The 14151-nt window shown below is 48.4% G+C and overlaps 1 protein-coding gene across 2 annotated transcripts in view; it reads right to left on the bottom strand.

Annotated features, from left to right (window-relative positions):
• Positions 1 to 14151, bottom strand: part of GFOD1 (Gfo/Idh/MocA-like oxidoreductase domain containing 1) — a 102941-nt gene that overhangs the window by 75104 nt on the left and 13686 nt on the right. Inside the window, exons 1-2 of one of the 2 annotated variants that reach the window (XM_016217117.2) lie at positions 6183 to 6305; positions 5742 to 5786 (exon numbers count right to left, since the gene is read on the bottom strand). The exons of the other annotated variant lie outside the window; for it this stretch is intronic. The gene's annotated coding sequence lies outside the window, so the exon portion shown is untranslated. Of the gene's footprint in view, positions 1 to 5741; positions 5787 to 6182; positions 6306 to 14151 lie in introns of those variants that run through there. 2 annotated transcript variants of the gene reach the window in all.

Raw genomic sequence — 14151 nt, 5'->3', positions numbered from 1 at the left:
TCTTGCTGCAGATGATCAATCCTGAACAGGAGCTTAGGCCCAAACGTCTAACCCTCTGGAACTATGTTTCATAGACTGGGCACCGCACCCCTCCCCACGCACACCAGGCAGGATGGCAGCCTCCTAGGAATAAACACGTTCATATTCAGACAATCACGGGACATTGCTGAGTAGAATAAAGTTCACATGAATTTTTAAAATATGAACAAGAGATCTCATTGAGACTTTATTGTCCTGCAGGAGGGGTTATGCTATGCTCCTCCCCCACTCTGGGGTACCTGAACAGAGGAGTCTGGGGGACCCTTTGCAAGGGCACTCATTCTGCTGACATATGAGGAAACATTCCCACTCCTTTTTGCTCCCTTGATGAATGGGTGACTTTAGTGGCCCACACAGGAAAGCAAAGATGGGGCTTTCTATGATAAACATGAGGCAAAGGGGCCACACTGCATAGCTGTGCAGATCAAAGCCCTATCTGCACAGTACGGAACGTGCAAGACTGCAAGGGGACCCTACCCTTCCCAGACAGGCTCCCCGCTGTGGATCCTGAGTCAGAATTGCCAGAAGCAAATGGGCACCTGCCAGGGATTTGAGAGGTGACCTGGACTTGCTGTAATTTTCCAGAGTCTAAAATGAAGGAATGGTCTAAAACTGTGCCCTACAGATAGCAGGTACTCAGTAAATGTTTGGAGCTGAGGATTAATAAGCCTGCTAACAGCAGAGAGCCAACCAAGGAGCTCGGCTCTCCCATCCACCAGTAGCACTGACATTGCAGAGTATTGCCCAGGAGTCTCCATTTTTAACAGGTCCCTTATCCACCCCCAACCCAGGGGCCTCAGCAACTCTTCGAGAAGCTGATGCAGAGAAAATGGCCAGGCAATGATGGAGCTGGGACCAGAGCCTGGGTCTGGATAATGCCACACTTGACACTCCTGTGCTAGAAGCATTACTGACTATTGATGGAGTTCGGATATTTCCCTGTAAGTGTTAGCATCCATCTAGAACAAGTTCCTACAGCTGCACATGATTCAGAGTAAGCAAGACATCCTCAGTGTAGTTTTAAACTAGATTCTAACTTATGTTCTTTGGAAGTGGCTGTCAGCCTGTTCTGGCAGGAATAAATAAACATGGAGCTTTCACTGGCTCAGTTTTCAGAGCTCTTAAATCTTTCGCTTGGACTACTCCAGCGACAACCTTCAGTTGAAACCAAGCAGCGTTTTCCATCCGGCAATAGCAGAGCTTCCAGATATGATTCCTGGAGCTCAGGCAGGGGGTCAGATGATTTCACTCCTCCCATCTGCCCACCCCATCCTACAGCCTAGAGGTCCTCAGCTCACCCCTTAGGATGTCTGAACTCAGGATAACTAAAATCCAAATCTAATTGATTATTCCCTAGAAGGCTCTTGGCCCTGTTTGCCTCATCCATATATTAAAAACCCTCTCTGTATTATGTATCATCTTATAAACCATTTCCAAGCTCCTTTGAAATAGAGATGTAACCGATAATGTTCCCCACTGAACTTGCAAGGTGATCTGGCAAGATGGAGAAGTCAGGCTGATCCTGACTTCAGTCCCAGACCCTCCTGATTAGCTGTATGACCCTCAGCAAGTGACCTGAACCCTCTGAGCCCCTTTTCCACCTCTGTAGAATGGTGCTGATACCTGCATTACACGAAACTGCTGTGCGGGGGTGGGGTGGCTCTGGTAGTTACTAAGGCAGCCAGAATAGGCTCTCACTGCCCCTCAGGCAAAAGAACTGAATTGAGAGGGAGATGAGGGAGTGTTTCTGGCACAATTTCTTGTAAAAAGTGGTATGGAGTAATGAGAAGAAAAACCAGAGAGACACCATGATAGTAACCAGTGGGCCAAACCAGTGTTTGGTTCATCAAAGGCAAGGAGGAAGAAAGGACATGCAAGACAGACCCAGGATTTTCTACCATCTCTACCAATTGTCATGGGTTGAATTGTGTGCCCCCAAAAGATGTTGAGGTCCGAACCCCTAGTACCTCAGAATATAACCTTATTTGAAAGTAGGGTCTCTGCTGCTGATCAACTTAAGATAAGGTCCTTAGGTTTGAGCCCTAATCCAATGTGACCAGTATCCTAATACAAAGGGGAAATCTGGAGACAGACATATGCACAGGGAGAAGGTCATGAGGGGATGAAGACAGAGATCTGAGCGATGCATCTACAAGCCAAAGGGCACCAAGACGGCCAGCAACAACCAGAGCAGGAGAGAGACAGACGCTCCTCACAGCCGCAGAGGGACACCTTGATCTTGGACAAAACAGCCACTTGGACTGTGAGACAACAGATTTCTGTTTTTTAAGCCACCCACTTTGTGGTACTTTGTTACAGCAGCCCAGGAAACTAAGACACCAATCGAGAGGAGGCTTTTATTATTATATTCTATATTATTATTGTTATATTTTAACACTTCTGGGCACCAGAGCAATGCTGAGAAATGATGGCCTTAGCTCTGGCCTTCGTCACTGCCATGCTGACTGCTGTTGTCTCGATTTCTATAGCTCTCCTCTATCAGTGCCCTGCCCCCACACTGAAGCGCACGCCTAGTACCAAGTTAACAGACCTGAACACGTCCTCACCAGTCACAAAACCAATTCTGAAACACTCCTCCACTCCACTCTACGCTCAACTCTCTGAAGCACTGGCTGGTCTGTTTTGCCTCCCTCAGGGCCCCAGGACAGTCCCATCCTGGTGCCACCACTGTCAGCGATGTCCCACAGGTTCTGTTCACTCTGAACTCCAACATGGAGTCCAGATAATATGCTCCTTTGAAGGGGAAAATCAAGTTCATATAACAACGGACTCTGGTAGTGACCCTCGTATCTGAAGAGCATGCCCTACACCTCTGATTGAGAGGTCCTCTCTCCACCTCCTTCTGTGGCAAACAAGGATCCAGTCCACTATTTTATTTCCTCAAAAAAAATGCCACAGTAAATTTAATTATATACTTGGGAGGAAGGTTGAAAACATATCCGCCAATTCCTTGATGTTCCTCTCATCAAGAGGTACTATATATTCTCCTCTCCCTGAGCCTGGGGGCCTTGATAATCACACCGATGCATAAAATAAAATGAGGTGGGGTGACTGCACAACTTCAGAGTCTGTTACAAAAAAACCACACAGCAGCAGCTGAAGGTTTGTTTGGGGACACTCACTCTGGGAACCTCCAGACACTGTGTGAAAAGTTCAGCTACCCTTAAAATCCCTTGTGGAGAGATGAGAGAGAAGGTGGTGGGAGCCGAGGAGCCCCAGCTGTTCCAGCCCCCAGTGGATCTCGTCTTCCCAACCCAGTTACCAGACAGATGTGTGAGGAACCTTCGAGAAAATACCAGGCCCAGCCACCATCTGACTGTACCAGCTGAGCCTCATCAAGCTCCAGGTTGGTGAGCAAAATTAATGGGTGGCACTGTTTTGGAGAGTGTGTCAGCAGCTCTAGATCATCAGAACCACTCCGGTGACTATTTCTTGTCCACAGTGACACACAGCGGTCCCCACTGGAAGGAAGCTCATTCCTGCTTCAGCCTCTCCTCTCCTCTCCCTCACCTTCCCAGTGCTGCCATCCGCATGCCCACTTTTCCATTGCCTGTGTTTATTACATCACATTCTGCTCAGGGGCCACAGTGAGTCCTACCACCTCCGCTGGCCTCCCTGCTTGGTGCCCACCACATCCAGGCCCTTCTGCACTGCCCCCCAAGGGGTCTTCTAAACACACGGCTGGTCGGGTCACTCCTCGCTGCCCAGAGGAGAACATTCTGCTCCTTGGGGTGGTGGTAAAGCCCCTTGCTGTTCTGTGCCTCCCACTTCATTCCCAACCAATCATTCCAACAACAGCCTGAACTCAGCACCCGGGCCCTTCCCTTCCCTGAACACAGCATGCCCCATCCTACTGCTGCCCATTGGCTCTGCTTCCTTGCCAGGAAAGCTCTCCCGCTAAAGCTCCGCTGAAACATCACCGTTTCTGTAAAGGCCCCCTCTGTGCCTGCATACCTGTCCCCTCCCCTGAGGCCCCATGGCAGTTATCCCAGGCTAGGAAAGCCCCGTCACTCTATCACAGCATCTCCCCAAGGAACTGTAACTCCTTGAGGTCAGGGACCCCAAGTCACTCTGCTTCTAACAGACTCAAAATAAACATCTGCTGAATCACCGCTGAGCCCAACTTCAGGATCCCAGTGGGCCTCCCAGGGGCCACCGATTAGTGGTGTTGGATGGGGAGTTTTGAAAGCAGAAAAAAACAGGAGTTGGATCAATCCTCTGGCTGGCACTAGAATCTGCCTTAGTTTTCATTTCCCACCCCTCTCGGTGACGGGCACCAACGACGCCCATGAAGGGCATCAGTGGCACACAAATCACAAATGCCCTGGGGCACAGAGGTCACCTTAGCTGGCCATGCCTGAGGTCCAGGGCTGCACAGCAGAGCTGTGTGAGAGGCCAACGGCACGTTCACACTGTGACTCTGACAGTCTTTGTTCTGTTTGTTTTTATATAATTTCCACTTTGATCTCCTAACTGAGCCTTTGGAAGCAGGAATTCCAGCTCATCATGTTTGGAGTCCCCTTTACAGCCCTGGCTTGTTCGCGGTGGGCCCTCCAACAGCGCTGCTCTCGTGGTCACCATGGGCAGCCCTCAGCCCCGGGCTTGCCGAGGGCCTCTGCCCTCCCCACTCAGCCTCGCACAGACCTTTGCCACCCCGGGTCTCCTGAGTCAGCGGCGACAGCTGTGATCCCTCAGGTGGCTAATGAGCCCCAGCAGCCTTCCCCCTTGTTTTCCCATCCACGGCGCTCCCGCCTCCACCCTCCAAGCAGGCGGTACCACTCTGCCCTCACGTTGCCATTCCCCCTTGGCAGCTGTTTCCCATCAGCTGAATCTGCAAATGGAGTGCTGCTGGGTTTTCCCTTTAGATGGTCTGTATGGGGTACACCCTCTCCCTCACCATGAATTCCTCCCTCTGACTTCAGACAAGGAGGCTCCTTCTCCATCATTCCACCTCACTCCAGCCTCAGCTCTTCCCAGAAATCACATGACCTCCACCAAGAAAGCCAGCAAGCAGAGGACCCGCATCCCACCTCTGGGAGTAATGGGTACTGAGGATGCCAACGTGTGCCTCACGTACCCTCTACGGGTACCGAGGATGGTGTATTGTAGTGAGTCACAAAACCTCGGGGCACCGCAGGCCACCGTCTGCTCGTCAGGCCTGAAGTTGAGAAGCAACACAGCAGTTTAATGGTCCGAATGGCAGGTTCAGGTTCTGATGCTGCCAGTAGCTAGCTGTGTGACACTAGGTGAGTACCTTAACCTCTGGGTTTCTCCATCTGTAAATGAAGCTAATCACTTCCTCAGAGTGTGGTGGTAAGAATTAGTGAGATGCCTGGTGCATGACTCATATTGCACTTTAACAAAGGGGGTTGCCTTTATGTGCAGGGGAGCTGACACAGCTCACCTTGAACGCTGTCATTGCTACATTTTTAAACTCCCCTCATTATCTAGTCACAGAGAAAACCAAAAGTGAACAAGATAAATTCTCCTAGCAGCCTGGAGCCATTTAATTCCAATGGGAGCTGGTGATCTTGCTCCCGGTTTCTGAATGTCATGAATTAGGTCTCTTCCCAGAATTTCTGTCCTTCTTACCCCTCCCATCAGAGCCAAAATGAATTGGCAGAACACCTCAGGTCACTTCCCCACTCAGCACAAATCAGAGGGCTTCCTACCCAGCTCACCTTCAGTCTGCTCAACGGTGAGGGCCTGGGAGAAGAAATCATTTTCTGAAAAGCAAAATAAGCTGAGTTACATACCCTGCCAAAGCCCCTCAGTCAAGGCTGACTCTGATTACCTGAACTTTCTGACGCGTGAGAAAGAAATCACCCCACCACCACCCCATCCTTTCCTGGGCCCCTTAATTTTTCCATCAGGGCCTTGAGGTCAGTGAAATAATGGGTCTTTCCCAATTCCAACTCCTAGAATTTAAACAAAGTCTGTCCTCCAAACCTCAAACATACTCACTAGCTTTGCAAACCACAAACAATAAAAACAAAACAAACCCACCCCGATGGTAACCTATGCGCCCAAATTCGCACTGTCGCCTTCCTTTTGGTCACGACACCTGCCTAGAGAGAGGTTTCTTTTACTCAAGAAGAAAGCCACTGATGAAAGCAAAGCACCTCACGTTCAGGTTGCAAATGCCGTCCAAGGAGCTCAGCACGTCCCTGAAGATGGGCTGCTAAGATTTCATTAAGCAGAAAGCATCTCTCTTTTCAACTGTCAAGTCACACAGGTGAGCAATTAAGCCGCTGAAAGGGAAGAAGGGGGAAAGGTTTCCTAAGGACCATTTAAAAATGCAAAGCACCGTATCTGTCACACCGCCCAGGGCACTTAATTAACTATATGCCCCAGGTAAGCATTAAGCCTGGTTTTCCCAACCGCCAGGACCCAGAAAGGTGGAGGAGGGGCGTCCAGCCTCCCAATCACAGAGGCTGCACTGGAGACCTGGGGGTATGGTGAGGGTGGGGGCTCACTGCCACACAGTTAGAGGCAGAAGGGCAGTACCCCAGGTCTATGCAGTTAACCAAAGGAGCCACTAGCCACATGCAGCTACTTACATTTAAATTAATGAAAACAGAACACAATTTAAAATTCAGCTCCTCATTGGCCACACATGGCTATTTAAATTTAAATGAATTAAACTGGAATCAAGCTCAGGTGTTCACCAGCACCAGCCACATCTCACGTGCTCAAAGGCCACGTGGGGCCAGCAGCTCCCACGTTGGACGATGCAGAACAGAGCGTTTCCGCCACCACAGTAAGTTCAGCTGGACGAGCTGCTCCAGATCCCAAGACCCTCCAAGTTCTTTCCTCTCTACCAGGATTTGGGTCTCATTTTTACTGCAGTTACCTGTCTATTAAGCATTGTGTGAAATCAGTTCAGAGGGACAGGACCAGCTTTTCTTCTTAATGAGACAGAAGAGAAACTACCATAGTGCATCATGTGCCGATGAAATAAAAGTTTCAGGTCATAAAACTGTTTCAATTTTATGCAATTTTATTTATACACACACACACCTATATGTTATCTATATCTGTACATTTCTATATCTACTGGGCCACGATGTACAATGCATTTCTTCCTGTGGCTCAGAGTCAGATAGTTAGACCCCCTGCACTGCAGCAAGCTCCTTGTCTACAGATATTTGGGTGCTTTTGCCCCCCACTCATCTTCCCCTTTTCGGGATGACTCAGGTCATGAGGGAGTGAGGCAGAGTGGCTGCTGCACAGCACGGCACACGGCTTTTCCTCCAGACCTGATTTTCCCTGTGTGTTCTGCCCTGTTAATCCACTTCCCCGGGCACAGAGCCAGGCAACTGGAAGGCTCCAGACACTTGTCGGCTCCAGTGCCCACACGGGCAGGGGCAGAGGAGGGGTTGGCAGAAAGACCCACAGCTAAGCTCACACAACTCTGTGGCTTGTGTTGTCTGGACCTTCTACCTTTACAGCAGAACAAAGACTTGTCGGAACATCCCCGGTGAAGATTAAGAAGAGCCCAGAAGTCATCCTTGCTCCGTTGGCCCACAGCTTATCCTTTCCAACTATAGTGCTATAGCTCACAAAGGCCAAAAGAAACTGGAAAACCACTTCCCTCGTTGCAATGGTTAATTTTATGTGTCAACTCGTCTAGGCCATGGCACCCCGATATTTGGTCAAATGAATATCCTAGATGTTTCCGTGAAAGCATTTTTTTTAACATTTAAATCGGTGGACTCCGAGTAAAGCAGATTATTCTCCATAATCGAGGGTGGGCCTCATCCAATCAGTTGAAGATCTTAATAGAAAAAGAGTGATCCCCCCTAAAGAAGAGGGAATTCTGTCAACAGACTGCCTTCAGGCTTGAACTGCAACAGCGGCCCTTCCCTGGGGCTCCAGCCTGCTCTCCTGCCCTGCAAATCTCAGAATTACCAGTGTTCACAATGGCATAAACCAATTTCTTAAAATTAATATCTATATACACACACACATCCTATTGGTTGTGCTTCTCTGGAGAACCAGAAGTTTCCCTGACTAATACACAATTAGATTGTACCCAAAGAAAGCCTCCTCATTGTTCAAGGGTCTCTCCAAGGCTGCCTCCTCTGGGCAGCAACCCCTGATTTACTCTGCCAAAATACCTCCTGCAGCTTTTGTGCTCATTTCCGTAGTACAGTGCTTGTGCGACATTTTTGCAAACATAATTATTCTGCCTTTTACCACAGCTCCTATTTTGATTCTAAACCTTGTTACTCAGAGCTTGGCCTGTGAACCAGCAGCATCAGCACCCCTGGAAACTTGTCAGAAATGCAGCATCTGGGGCCCTACCCAGACCTATGGACTCCGAGTCTGCATTTTAACAAGATGTTCAGGTGAGTCAGACCACATTAAAGTTTGAGAAGCACTCTTTTAAACAAAGCTCCTTAACCTTGAGGAGCTTTTTAAAATACTAATGCCTCGTTCCTACCCTCAGAGAGTCCTCTGTAATTGCCCTGGGGTGCAGCCTTCCCATCAGCACGTTCGAAACCTTCCTGGGGTTCCTGATGTGCAGTCGAGCTGAACCATGTAAATGAACCCCTCGTTTTTAAAGAGGAATTAGGGTCGGCGACATTAAGAGACTGTCAGGCCACTAAAGTTAGCATCAAGAACAGGACGCCACCAAGGCTTCCCATCTCCCTAAAAATGCCAAGGAGAGAGAAAAAGATCCACATGCACTATCAGCAGATGTAAAATGAAACCTGGGTCATCCAACACCCATCTGATGCAGGGCACTGTCCTCACACCAAGTGTCTCCTCTGTAAAGAACCTACAGGACTCTATGAACACAAAGAACCCCTGAGTTTAGACTGGATCTCAGGAACCCTTTCCATTTAGAATGACCACCAAACACTGAAACCGGGTGTAAATTAGTGTGGGAAAGACAGGAGACACCCAGGTCTATGGAGACCCAAAAATGTCCCCCATCGACACAGATACTGCCTGGATTGGTCTCTTCACTCTCTGTTGGTCCCTGAGTCTCTGCTCATGTAACTCTGTGGAAGGTACAGATGATATTATTATGCCTTCTTAGTGGGTTTTCCATCTGAGTTAGGAGATAGCAGGGAGAAGAGATGGGGGAAGTAAACAATTATTTTCAAGACCATCTCTGGGTTTTGTCTTCATGCCAACCTGTGAGGTCCACTCCCTCCTCTGCCAGGGGAATGATCAATAACAACAGATTCCCACCCGCAGTGTGTTCACATCGCATGCTCTACCTTTTAGGAAGGGTGACGACGTGCAGAGGGGTCTGTCTTGGGCAGACACTGGCACATAAATTGGCTGCACCCAGCCAGTGACTCAAGTGTGACAGGGTGATATTCTCTACGGTCTCCCGCCCTCTGCTCTCCTGTAAACTGTCCCCACTACAATTTCTGGCCTGGAGTGGCATGGACTGAATATCCCTTTGATCTTCTGCTGACAGTGCAGTAGTTCTTCTTGGGCAAAACTACATCTTTCCTCAGTGCAGGAGCACCATCTGCTTAATCGGGCACCTAAGGAAAAAGCTAACCCCCAATGCCCACCATGCTGATAAATTCACGCCCAGGAATTACAGCAAGTACCACTGAATTCCTAGCTTGACAGCTGGTAGTAGCAGCTACCCATACGGATGTATTCTCAGCAGTGACATTAAAGGGGAAAAAGCCCATAGCATCAAGGGCACAACACATGTAGGCAGGCACACCCACCCATAAACACACATTCACACACACGCGCGCTCGCACACACACACACTCTGTCGGCAAGAAGCTTTCCACCAAGCCACACCATCCGTGCCACTTTGTCCCCAGAACGGATGCATCGCCTCCCTTGAAGGTAAAGGAAAGACTCCTTCGTGCTATAAAGGAGAGCTGTGTGTGTTTGTGCAACAGATTTTTAAAAATACAAAAAACAAGGCTGATCATCCAGTTGACAGCAATGGTATTAAAAGAGCATTTAAAAATATTTACCAAACCAAATTATTTTGCCCAGTCAGTGCCAAGCTTTTAAAGTGAGTTACTGGAGAGAGACCAAGGGTGTACATACGCAGAGAAAGGACCACGTGAGATCACAGGGAAAAGATGTCCATCCGCAAGCCAAGGAGAGAGGCCTCAGAAGAATCCAAATCTGCCAACGCCTTGACCTTAGACTCCTAGCTGCAGAACTGTGAGAAAATAATTTTCTGTTGTTTAAATTAAAAGTATAAAAAAATAAAGTGAGTTACTGGAGTAGACAGACAAGGTGAGAACTGGCAGGGACTCATAAACCCACTCTGGCGCCTGCGTTTTACGGGTAAGGAAGCAAAAGTCTAGAGAGGTGAGGTCACTTGCCTAAGGCCACACAGCTAATTAGTTGTGGTGTCAGGACAAGAACTGCCTGTCCAGGCTCCCAGGCCAGCACGCTATGGCGGCCCCATATCACCATCCCCACAGCCCAGAAAGCAATTCCGGCAGACGGTAAAGAACTTTCTCAGAACAAGGCTTCTGAGGCCACCCACCATCTGCACCAGCACAGGTCTGGCTAAAAAGAAAAGTCCCTGCAAAGAAAAGGGGAAATGAACACTGGAAATGCTGCAGATGCACCTTGTTTCTTTGGAAGGCTGGAGCCAACAAGAGCTTCTCCCCCCACCGCCCCCCGAGCACGTTCAGGAGGCAGGGGGAAGGATGGGACCTTGTCAGCCCTTTCCAGCAGCGGTTGGGTTCTGGCTACCCAGGGTTATCATTACAAGTAAATTACCCTACAACCGAAAGCCTACAGCTTGGCCCCAAATTCTGAGTCACATCCAATTATCCCCCTGAACAACAGCACAGCTCCTGGACCTTCATCCACCCACTTCCACTTTCTGGAGGACGCCTTTTCCAGTGCTGGGCTAACTTCTGCTTTTCCAGAAATGTCTGCACGTGCCTGGGGACCACTGTGCGAGATTCAAGCATCACAGAATGTAAGAACTGGAGAGTCACCCCAACCTAACCCTTTCCCCCACGTTACTGTCTCTTTCTTTTGAAAAATACATTTTTTCCCCATTAAGGTAATATTTTAAAAAATTGAAAATGTAGAGAAGAAAAAGATCCAAATCCCACAACCCCATAATAACTGTAATTAGTATTTTACCTATTAGATTTTAGTTTTCTGGGCATGTGTTTTAAACAAGGCTACCATAATGTACAAATATTTCTTATCATTTTTCTTTACCTGTAATTATATCATTTAAAAATCCCTATGTTGCTACAGTCTTCCTATACATAATTTGATGGCTATTTAGTATTTAATCACTGTATTTATCGTGTTTCCCTAACCATCTCCCTATTGTGGACCATTTGTGTTTGTTTCTAGTACTTCAGAAATATAAATAAGGTTTCACTGACACTCTTGTTTACACAGGTATTTTCACAGTTATTGTTTGGGGTTATTTCCATAGGAGAGCTTCCCAGAAGCCAACCTCTCCATTTTCCTCACTGTTGGAGAAACACAGGCCCCGAGTGATTAAATAGCTGAGACAGGAAAAAGGAATACTCTCTAGAGTCCAGAGTCCAGTCCAGACTTAGCTCTCACAGATCAGCTGTATGAACACCAAAAAGCCACTCAACTCCTCTGAGACTCGGTTTCCCTTGGGCATTAGGGACAGGTCCCTCCAGGGCCTGTTTTAATGTTCTGATCACCAGGAGCATTCTCTTTCCGCTAGTCACACACCCTTCCATGAGATGCCCAATCATTAACCTTCTACTTCTCTGTTTTTCACATCAGCTGCTTGGCAGCTCAGGAAGATGACTTAGTCAAGGCCTGTTGTGGGACAAGATTAGTTTAAGCACATGGGGGCTGTGTAGATCAAGCCCAGGGTGTGCAAACCCTGGTGGCAGTCTCTAGTCCTGGGCACTGCTTTCTGAATCCAGGTCAGCCGTGGAATTCAACAGACCTTGCCTCATACCTGGGAGTGTTGACCATAGCACATTGTGACTATGATAAACACACACAGGCCTGCACTTGGGGACTTCCCAGAATTCAGTCATTAGGGGAGGGAGCTGGCCTGTCTCCTATCATGGTTTCCAGGACAATAAAGAGGCCACTGTCACATCCTTAACAGGTCCCTGCAGGTACAAACACTGCAGTCAGCCCAGAGGACACCAGAACAAATGAAGGAATGCAGCATTACTCTCGTTTTTATCTTAACCGTACCAGTTTGCCTTTAAAAAATAAGTTAGCCCTGGCTGGGTGGCTCAGTTGGTTGGAGTGTCGTCCTGTATGCCAAAAGGCTGTAGGTCCGATTCCCCTGCATACCTAGGTTGCAGGTTTGACCCCCATTGGGGAAATACCAGAGGCAACGGATGGATGTTTCTCTCTCTTTCATTCCCTTCCTCGCTCTCAAATCAATAAACATCCTCAGGTGAGGATTTTTTAAAAAGTTATAATCCACAGAGATGGGAAGATAATTAAGTAACACTTTCTCAATCTTTCAACATCCAGTTTGACACGTGCAGTTCCCTGTGCTACTGGCCCCTCGGTTACGGAATTAGATGTGGCTCCAGTTCTGCCATTTCCCCCTTTTCATACATCATCTGTGAAAATCACACGGCCTCTACACAGTTATTAAGGAGAGCCAACCTGGGCCATGGACTCTGCAGCATGTTGTGGGGGCAAACACACAGCTTTAGTCAGGCAAACCTTTGTCGAATTCTGATTCCACTTCTTTTCGGCTTGGTGACCCTGACAAAATACCTGATTTTGCAGAATCGAAGACACCACTGCAAAGACCTATGATTATTTTACTAACTACTAAGAAAGAAAAGTCTCTACCAATTAAACTATGACATGACATTGACTGTAAGACATAGCCCTATTTTAGATTATAGAGTGTGAAAAAAATGTCTTAGAATCAATGATATGTGATATTTAACCTCTCCACAGTTAAATCTCTCAGTAGTAAGATGACATGCTAAATGCCCACCTTGAAGGTTGGTTGCAAGGTGGGAATGAGATGACACAACACGCGTGACTTGACCTGGCACACAGTAAGTAGTTGTAAAATGTTAGTTCTGCTCATTTCCAAAGTGACGGGTAGGCTCTGGATAGATTACAAGGTCTTTCAGAGCAGATGCCAGATTTTATACATCTTTGACCTCTTCTCACCTCCCATGACCTAGAATATTGCCACACACATTCTAAGCACTCAGTAAATGAATGATGAATATAAATGGACTAGTTGAAAACTGACAAACACCCAGCAGGGACGCCCATTGGAGAGTGTGGCCCATGCAATCCCACTGGCTCCCCAGCCCTGGAAGGGATGAGCGCAGCTATGAGTGGGGTCGTGGGGCCTGCAAAGGAGAAAAGCAAGTGTCAGCTGCTCACTGCACGTCCCCCCGGGGAATCCCCGGGGCACGCAGGCTGTGGACCGCGGCCCACCGCACTTGGGTAAGCGCAAGTAGCTCCGTCTCAGTGTCAGTTCCACAGACAAACGCAGCATTGTGCTGTCCCCGGGCCTCCCGGGAAAGCCAGGCTGCCTCTGTGCCCTAGATGCGAACGGCTGCGCATATCAAGTCAGACGGGCTCCGTCCCCACGGGCCCTAAACCTGTCCCCCAGGACTCTCTGAGAGCGTTATTGTATGACACAAACAAATGTCCCACGTGGGTGGTGCTGGAAGGCGCAGAAGTTCAGACAAACAGAACCAGGAGGCATTTCTCCCCGTCAGTGCTCACACCTGGCTGTGCTCCCCCCTGGCGCCCTAGCTCTCCTGGAAAAGGGGAAGAGACGGAGCGGGAAAGAATCTCATTTCCCACCACCCGCTTTTGAATATGCATTTTCATGTAGAGGAGAGGACCTACCAATGACACATTTTTTTCCTTCAGCTAAGACAGAACCGATGATTTATTGTACACGTGTTACATTCAGCCACAGCTGAGATCAGAACCAGTCCAGAACAACACAGGTCCAGGGCAAAAGACCAAAGGGGACTGTTTTCGTAAGAGCAGGTGGGTCTCTCAAAAGGTGGTCGCAGCGATCAGATAACATGTGTGTTCTAGATCCATCGAGAAGTTCTAGTCAGCAGGCATGCAGTCCAACAACTGGCACCCATGTCCCTGGCCCCTGGCTTCCCCTAT

Source organism: Miniopterus natalensis, chromosome 9 (genome assembly GCF_054644295.1).
Source record: "Miniopterus natalensis isolate mMinNat1 chromosome 9, mMinNat1.hap1, whole genome shotgun sequence".
Lineage (NCBI taxonomy): Eukaryota > Metazoa > Chordata > Mammalia > Chiroptera > Miniopteridae > Miniopterus > Miniopterus natalensis.
The sequence above is the reverse complement of the archived record's forward strand: the minus strand, read 5'-3'. Positions and strand labels throughout refer to the sequence as shown.